The sequence below is a fragment of the Myotis lucifugus genome, unplaced genomic scaffold (genome assembly GCF_000147115.1).
Source record: "Myotis lucifugus unplaced genomic scaffold, Myoluc2.0 scaffold_20, whole genome shotgun sequence".
Classification (NCBI taxonomy): domain Eukaryota; kingdom Metazoa; phylum Chordata; class Mammalia; order Chiroptera; family Vespertilionidae; genus Myotis; species Myotis lucifugus.
In genome coordinates, this window is record NW_005871068.1 from 2,547,030 (window position 1) to 2,556,583 (window position 9,554).

Genomic DNA, 9,554 nt, shown 5'->3' on the forward strand with positions numbered 1-9,554 from the left:
CAGAGTTTATTCTTTTTTAAAAAAAATATGTATTTTTATTGATTTCAGAGAGTAAGGGAGAGAGAGAGATAGAAATATCACTGATGAGAGAGAATCATTGATTGGCTGCCTCCTGCATGCCTCCTACTGGGGATTGAGCCCATAACTCAGGCATGTGCCCTCGACTGGAATTGAACCTGGGACCCTTCAGTCCCCAGGCCGATGCTCTATCCACTGAGCCAATCCAGCTAGGGCCCAGAGTTTATTCTTGTGTTATTTATTAATCATTGTATTATTTATTTGTATTACAACTGTATTCATGAGGGACATTGGCTGTACTTTTATTTTTTCTGATTAATCCTCACCCAAGGATACTTTTCCATTGGTTTTTAGAGAGTGCGAGAGGCAACCAATTGATATGTCTCTCTCACATAATTTTTTAAAATTATTTTTTTCTTTTTGCCTCTCTGGGTGTTTTTAGCTGCATTGTCTTTTAAGTTGCTGACTCAATCCTCTGCTTCATCTAATCTGCTGTTGAATCCTTCTAGTGTATTCTTCATTTCAGATTTTGTATTCTTAAATTTTGACTGATTCTTTTTCATTGTTTCTATGTCCTTTGTTTTATGCTTACTATCTCTTTGTTGAAGTTCTCACTAAGTTCCTTGTATATCCTTATAACCACTGTTTTGAACTCTGTACCTGGTAGATTGCTTGCCTCCATTTCATTTAGTTCTTTATCTGGGGATATCTCCTGTTCTTTCATTTGGGGCGTGTTTCTTTGTCTCCTCATTTTGGCTGCCTCTCTTTATTTGTTTCTGTGCATTAGGTAGATCTGCTATGTCTTCTTGTCTTGGTATGGAGGCCTTATGTAGTAGGTATGTTGTGGGGCTCAGTGATACAGTCTCTCTGATCACCTGAGCTAGGTGCTCCAGGAATGTCCCTTGTATGGGTTATGTGAGCCCTCCTGTTGTAGTTGAGTCTTGATTGTTGTTGGTCCCTCAGTGGGTGGGGTCGATTCTTAGGCTGGGTGAATATATGGATTGACCCCAACCACAGTGTATGAACTGCTGTGTGGAGGCTGACCCCACAAAGCGAAATTTGCCCCAACAGGGTTTGTGCCTGCTGAGATTTCCCTTTGGGCATGCTTCTTGAGGAACTAATTGGGTGGTGCTCTGCTGTGGTCTGAAGCCTGCCACCAGGTGTGCTGGTTCTGAGGCCTCTTGGGAGGGACTCCGTTGCAGCAGGTCAATATTAGGCACTGCCTGTGACTGGCTCAAGGCTACCTGTTTGGAGCTACAAAGGAATCCACAGTTTGTGCTACCTCTGCTGGGCCTGGGTATGATGAGAGGAGCCAAGCTGCACACCAAGGCCGGTTTCCACCAGCACCAAGCCTGGGAGCAGGTCAGCAAATAGCCCAAAGCACCCCCCAAATCCACCTCCGCCTGTGGCTTCCTGTTAGTCTCAGTGAAATAGCCTCTGGTGATATAAGAGTTGCATGAGGTGCGTTTTCAGTGAGTCACCAGGTAGGGGCATGTGTGCTTCACCAGAATGATACAGATTCAAACTCAGCACCAGTGCTGGGTCTGAAACCACTCAGCAAAAGTCCCAGAGTACACCAAGGTCAGCCACCACCATCCGATGCCTGCAGACCTTTGTAGGGGGGCAGGGGCTCGTGGAGTTATCAGGGTGAGGCCAGCAGAGTTCATCAGACCCAAAGAGACCAAGATTTGGCCGCGTGAAGGGAGGGCTATATACAAGAATGGTGGTGCTGGTCAGGCATGTGAGGGGAAAATGGCACCCGCCCTAGGGTCACAGAATTCAGTCTCTTCCTAATTCTGCCCAGAGCTTTTCTAGAAGCTCTGCACTGCAAGCCCAGGCTGGCCACAGCCAGATGACAATTCTGCAGGACACCAGGTTGGCAGGGAGGGGCCACTGGGAGTTGGGAGGGTGGGGCTAGTGGATTTCCTCTAGGGGATAAGCTCCAGTCAGGAGCGTGGTAGGAGGCGTGGTCCCCACCCCAGAGCCACATAAGTCAGTCTCTGACATCTCCTGAGTTCATCCTCAAGAGCCCTCCAAGCAATTCTACACCACAGGCGCAGGCAACTGACTCCTCTTCAGGGCTTGAGCTCGGCAGCGTGGAACAACTGGGAGCCAGGAAGGTGGGTCTGTTACATACCCCCAGGCTGTAACTACATGGAGGGGGTGCTCAACCCAGGAAAGATTGCATCTGTGGAAAGGTAAGAGAGGGACTCAGCACAGGTCCCCTGGCGGCTGTCCCTTCAGCTTTCTCCTCGGAGCCACACAACCCAGTCTCTCCAGTCTTCTTTGAGCCTCATTCCCTCCTCTGGAGCCCAAGGTGAGTGGCTGTGAGTGAGATTTTGTGCTCTGATCCTTTAAGAGGGTGCCTGGGTTTCTAGCAGACTCCCATCTCCCTGGTGGACAGAATTCCCACTGATTTTCACGGCCAGATGTTACATGGGCTCCTCTTCCCAGCTCTAGTGTTCTGGGCTGGGAGCCCTGCTGGAGTTGAGACTCCATGCTCCTAGCAGGGGCAACCTTTGCCGCTGAGATATCCCTCTGGATTCTCAGCCACTGCACGACGTGAGTACGGATCCAGTCCTTTTCACATCTCCACTCTTCCTACCAGTCTCGATATGGCTTCTTCTGTAAATCCTTGCTAATAAGACTTTTGTTCAGCTAGTCTTCAGTAGGTTATTTAGGTTGATTTTCCTTTATTTTAGTTGTACTTTCAGTTTGGTCCGAGGAGAAAGTGAGTGTGACTTCTACCTTCCTCCACCTTGGATCATCTGTGAAGGTATTTTTTTTTATTGTGATTAACATTTAAGTCAATGGTACAGCAGAATATCCTCAATAATATGGGTGGGCCCTATCCAATTAGTTGAAGACCTTAAGTGAAAAAAACGGACCTCCCCTGAGGAAGAAACAATTCTGCCTTTGGACTTAACACTACAGTTTTTCCCGGGTCTCTAGCCTGCTGGCCTGCCCTGAAGATTTTGGATTTGCCAGCCCCACAATTGTGTGTGTGTGTGTGTGTGTGTATTTTCTCCCCTCTTTGTCAGTGATGTTTTGCAGTTTCAAAAAACATACCCACAAACTTCCAGAATGCTCCTTAGAGGGCAGTATTGTCCCTGTTGAGCCTATAGTACTTTTGAGACAATTGCTGTATCTCCTGAGGCTGTTTTTTGGCCAGAGACTTGAGTAGGTTGTGAAATCTGGGCTGTAGAGTTCCAGTTTCTCATGGTCTCAAAGGCTGGACTAATCCCCTTTTATAGACAAAATGATATGGATTCCAATATTTTAAAGTAGGAGTTGTACTCACAGCCTACATAATCTTCATTTTTCTCTCTTTATAAAAATATATAATATATATTATATAACTATAATATATGTGATATTTCATGTTATATATAGAATAAGGGATATATATGTATATGTATATGTATATATATAAACACATCTACTTCTATTGAGCTCATCTAGTGAATTTTTAATTTTATATATTGTATTTTTACCCTCTAAAATTTCCATTTGGTTATTTTTATAGTTTATTTTTACTCTGCTGAGAACTATATTTTCATTTATCTAAAGGGTGTGTTTACCTCATAGAGCATAATTATAACAGCTTTAAAGTCTGTCTGTTAATTTCAACATCTGAGTTATCTTGGATTTGGCATCTGTTGAATGTCTTTTCCCTTGGGAATTAGCCACGTTTTCTCGATTTTTTGTATGTCAAATAATTTGGATTGTATCCTGGATATTTTGAATCTTATGTTGTAAGAATCTGGGTCCTGTTAAAGTCCTCTGGTGGATGAGATTTTTTTTTAAAAAAAGCAGGCAATCAACCTGGTTAGGTTCAGACTACAAGCTTTGTGTGCAGTGGTCCCAATGTCAGTTCAAAAGCCTCTGCTCTGGTACTTTGGTCTTATCCCGCATATGCTCTACTCAGGAGCTAGGTTGAGGGGTGTTTTATATAATAGTTTAGTTCTCAAAGTCTTTGCTTTGTTACTTTGGGTCTGTCCCATGCATGCTCAGCTCAGAGTTGAGTCTGGGATTTGTGCTAGTTCATATACAGAATTAACTCCTTCTCCAGCAATCTCCTTTTTGTGATTCCTTCCACACTTCCAACTTTCAGGGGCACCTTTTCTCAGTTGTCTGGCAAGAAGTATAGGGTTCCTTGGAGGTATTCTCATTGTACTGTCTAAGCAAGCTCTGCTGGAGATTTCTCCTCTGATCAATGTTGGGAGAGAAAGTAGCTAAAATATATGGGTAACTCACCCCTCATCTCTTCAAATTTTTACTTCCCTTCTCAATGCACCTGATTTTGCTTACATTTCAGAGTTCTCAGGTAGTTGCTTTTGTGTGTGTCTCCCCCAGCACCCCCCAGAGGTTATAGTTGTTCTAAGTGGGAGAGATAGACTATAGTGGGTTTATTCTATTCTGGCTGGCACCATAAATCAGCACATCCACAGTATTTCTATTAGTGGTAAACTACTTTTTATGTCTGTAAATGTCTGTATTTTGCCTGTATAATGGTAATTTATCTAGGTATAAAATGTTATGTTGGTAATAATTTCCCCTTTTCACTGTCTTCTGGCAGCAGTTGGTGACTGATACAAAGTCTGTTGGTTATCTAATTTTCATTTCTTAGTGGTAATACCTTTTCACTGTCTTCTGGCAGCAGTTGGTGACTGATACAAAGTCTGTCGGTTATCTAATTTTCATTTCGTAGTGGTAATACCTTCTTTCTCTTGTGGCTTTTAAGATTCCCCTTTTCATTAATGTTTTGTAGTTTCACTCCAACGTGTCAAAAAAAAAAAAAAAAAAAGGATTAACAACCATCCATAATGTTCCCTAGAGGGCAGTATTTTTCCTGTTGAGCCCAATAGCACTCCAGTGACAATTGCTATCTCTTGACTGAAGTTGCTGCTTGGTCAAAGACTGGATAAATTGTGAGATCTCAGTGTACTAGTAGATCTCCAGTTTCTCACAATCTCAAAGGTTAGACTAATCCTTTTATAAACAAAATGACATGGATTCCAAAATTTTAAAGTAGAAGTTGTAACCACAGACTACATAAGCCTCATTTTTGTGTTTATAACCTATTTCTTTCATTGATTCATGGAAATCAGCCTTCACTAAGGTTTTGGCTAACTTCCTTCAGTCCTTCATTGCTTTGTATTTCTTTATTACCTTAAAGATATTTAAATATATTTCAGAGAAACTTAAAGCCACTTAAGGTCATTCATTAGACCCTTTGTACTCCTTCCTTCTTTCCTTCCAGTAATTGTCAATTTATTTATTTAACATTAATTGAGTTGATATGCCAGGTTCTATACTAGACCCAGACTTTTTTCTCAATGTTCCCTCAACCTCTTTAATGCATTAATAATCCAGAAAAAAAAGTTTCACGACAGAACAGAGTTTTAAGGAACATATGAAGTTGTGCCAGAAAATTCTTTGACTTACATAATTTAATCTCTTCCTTAGTGGGTATATTTTTGGTCAGGAGAACTTAACCATTGTTTCTTAAGCTTCGATAAAACCTGTCCTGCTACTTTCTATGAAATATATTACAGTAGTATTTATTGACCCATGTGCAGGGTGGTTGTGAGATATTTTACAATATTTATTCTCAAGTCTCAGTTAATAGAGAGAAATTGTTACTGAAAATAGTACTTTTGGGAAATGTTATTTGTCAGGTTGAATTATTTGTTTTATACCATCTTGTGTTAAACCTGAAAGTGATAAATAAGTATTAAAAATCTGAGTATTTTTCTTTTATTAGTATTAATAACATCACTTCAAGTGGATGTTTGGAGACATTTAGTTTTTGAGCAGAAATAATACAAATATTAGTGTACTTGTATAACTTAAAGATAAAATAAATATTCCTTACTAAATATTAAAAAAGAAGTGGTTGGTTTAAATTAGGCACATCTTTGTTCATCATAAATGGTTGTCCAGAGCTTGGACTTTGAATTTCTATTTCGTATATTTATTAAAAATACAAAGAATCAAACTATGTATTTAACTGTTTTTTATAAAAACATTTTAAAAGCATAGATGTGCCTTGTTTGGGGAAATAAACACTGCTAGAGAGAAGCAGGTAATTTGTATTCTAATTTTGCCTAAATCAAATTTCTATTAATTGAATGTTGTTCCAAAATTTATTGGAGAAACTTATACATGAAAAAATCACTTTAAACCACGAAGTGCTATATTAACAAGAAATATTACAGTAATAATTTAAAGGAATCCTAGGACTAAAATTATTTTGAAGTGATTTCATAGACTTAGTTTACTTAAGTGAGCAAGGCCATAGGAGAAAAAATATTAATGAATAAATGTTCCCCTTCAAAGAGAGGAAGAATGAAAAAATAGAAAGGAGAGGAGATCCCTTATTTTCAGCTTTTTACTCACAATTTGGTGTGCAGTCCTCCAGGGGATAGGGCTAGAAGTTCCATTATTTGTAAAAAAAAAAAAAAAAAAAAATTAGGATAAAACCCAAGAAATTAAACACTATAATATTAAAATTGAATTGAAAATATTCACATAAACCTATTATTAAATAGTACATTAGTTATCTAGTGCTACATAACAATATTAACACAAACTTAGAGGCTTAAAGAAGACACATTTATTCTCTGCCTTTTTCTGCGGGTCAGGAGTCTGGGAATGGCTTGGCTAGGTGCTCTGCTTCAGGGACTAACAAAGCTTCCGTCAAGGTGCCCGCCCAGGCTCCCATTGCATCTGCTTCCATGCTCACGTGGTTGTTGGCAGCTTTTCGTTCCTGCGGGCTGCTGGACTGAGGGTCTCAGTTTCTTGCTGGGGGCTGCCCTCAGTTCCTTGCCAAGTGGCCCTCTCCATAGGCAGTTCTCAGCATGGCAGGCGGCTTCTTTAAAGACAGCAAGGGACATAGTCTCTTTGTAAGGCTGGCAACAGTCCTACAGACTATAATCATATATTATATGCAACCTGTCACCTTTGTCATCTGCTAAGACTAGAAGCAAGTCATGGTTCTTCCCACTTTCATGAGGAGGGGAGCACACAGAAGCATGAACACCAGGAGGCAGGGATCCTGGGGGCCACCCTAGAGGCTGTCAGCCACACTATGTGAATTTTTCTAGTTCTACCTATTGAAATGGTCTAACAGCATTGCCACCATTCATTGTAATGTTCGAATAATGAACCTCCCTGGTGCTCAGGTTGTGGTATCTGAAAACCATTCCCCAGTAAAAGGAAGCTGGGCCTTTTGGAGAAATAGCTTATTCCAGGGCTGGGACAGGAAAAGTACAAGGAAAGCCAGGGATATTTTGTTGTGCTGGAAATCAGTAGTTCTCAAAGATCAATGGGGTCATGTTGCACTGGCCGGAGTCAGGGCATTTAGAGCATTATGAAGATTCATGGTGGCAATGAATTGCAACAGGTGGAATCTATGAAAATCCATGGTTTAATAATGATGTTCAAAAAGTCTGCAAATGTTTACTTGTCACCATTCGAGGCAGCTATTAAATCAACTCTTACTATGTAATTTGGCTATTAATAAAGAGTTAATCATTTTTCTGCCTTTTCAGTAGAATCTGTATTTCAATAACCAAATATCCCCAGTGAATAAGGGGAGCTCTACTTCAAAGATGAATGCCAATTAATACATGTGGAGAGATGATAGATTTTAAAACACCACAGACTTTAATGGAGGCTGTGGGGGAGAACCCATTCCTTGCCTTTTCCAGCCCCGAGGCTGCAAACATTCCTTGGCTCTGCCTGCATCACTCCAGTATCTGCTTCTTTCATCATATCACCTTCTCTGCCTTCTAACCATTTTGCTTTTTCTTTTAAAGATCCTGTGATTACATGGGGTCCACAAGGATAATCCAGGATAATCTCCTTATCTCATGATCCTAACCCTGGCTGGGTAGCTCAGTTGGTTAGGCCCCTGGTCGGCAAACTGTGGCTCGTGAGCCACATGCGGCTCTTTGGCCCCTTGAGTGTGGCTCTTCCACAAAATACCACTTGCGGGCGCGCACGTACAGTGCGATTGAAACTGGCCCATGCGCAGAAGTCGGTATTTTGTGGAAGAGCCACACTGAAGGGGCCAAAGAGCCCCATGTGGCTCCCGAGCCGCAGTTTGCCGACCACTGGTTTAGGCCATTGTGCTGATACACTAAGGTTGTGGGTTCAATCCCTGGTCAGGTCACATACAAGAATCAACCAATGAATGCATAAATAAATGGAACAACAAATCAATGCCTCTCTCTCTCTTTTCTCTCTCTCTCCCCTCTCCCCTCTCCCCTCTCCCCTCTCCCACATGCCTGGACATCTGGGCCTCTCCTCTCCTTGTTTCTCTCCCTCTAAAATAAAAAAAAACAACCCAAAATATCCTTAACTTAGTAACATCTGCAGAGTTCCTTTTGCCGTGAAAAAGATTCAAGGGATTAAGTCATGGACAGCTTTGCGGGGAGGCCATTATTCTGTCTACCACAGTATGTGATGTTTTTACTTTGTACTTCTGTGTCTCTATTTTGTAATTTTATATAATGTGTATGTATTACTTAAAATGTACTAAAGTTAAAAGTAGAAAAATGTTATAGGTTAATACCAAGTGACATGGAAGATGGTTCTTTTAAAACTTTTATTGGGCTCCATATGAAGCGTGAGCTCCACATCCAGTTATTTTCTTGGTTTTTATTTATACGAAATCAGAAATTTAAATTCACAAGTATGTGTCGCCAGAAATGGCAGTCCGCGTTCCGTCACTGGGCCAGAGACTTTAGTATATTGGATTGAACAAGGACCCATAAATTGAGAAGTCATTTCTTCCATTTTGTGTTGCCCCCGGACACTAAGAGGATGAAATATCAAACTCAAATTCTGCAAGGAAGAATGTTTCACCTTAGGAGAGTGGGTCTCACTGAGGGCAGTACCACCCAAGGGTATGCTTTGAACACATGTGGGGCTATTTCGGTTGTTACAGTGATTGACAGGACTCCCCTGGCAGGGATTTCCTGGCAGTTAATGGGAAGGAGCCAAGAATGTCATATGTTCTTCAATGCATGTGACATTCTTTCCAGGACAGATTTTCCTACCTCTTATGTAATTTTCAAATGTCCCCTTAGATAGTCACATATATGAAAAACCTATTTGTAATGGTCTGAGCCCAAACCCAATCTCATTTTGCATGTCAGCTCCCCAGTACTTTCTTCTTTTTCAAAAATTGAAGTTTTAAAAATATGGCATGCTCTCACAAATTTGCATGTCATTCTAGCATCGGGGCCATGCTTGTCTTCTCTGTATAATTCCAATTTTAGTCTATTGCTGCCGAAGCGAGCATAACTCACAGTCTTTTTTGCACAGTTTTAATATCCTGGAATTTTCCAGGAACGGAACCACTGTACAAATTGAAAGGAGTGTGTGTTGTTTTGTTTGGAACTTTACCAAGAATGGTTTAATGGTTTAGAAAATCACACCAATGACATCAATGCCATTTATGGGCTGCGCTGGCTATCTCCCATTTGCCCTTCCAGATTCACTCCACTCCTCTCCGTCTGCTCTGT

General features: G+C 41.0%; 1 non-coding gene across 1 annotated transcript; it reads right to left on the reverse strand.

Moving 5' to 3' along the window:
• Positions 1-9,224: 9,224 nt before the first annotated feature.
• On the reverse strand, positions 9,225-9,330 carry LOC111825300. The gene has a single exon (XR_002828472.1). It is a non-coding gene; the product is annotated as a U6 spliceosomal RNA (small nuclear RNA).
• Between the last annotated feature and the right edge of the window lie 224 nt (positions 9,331-9,554).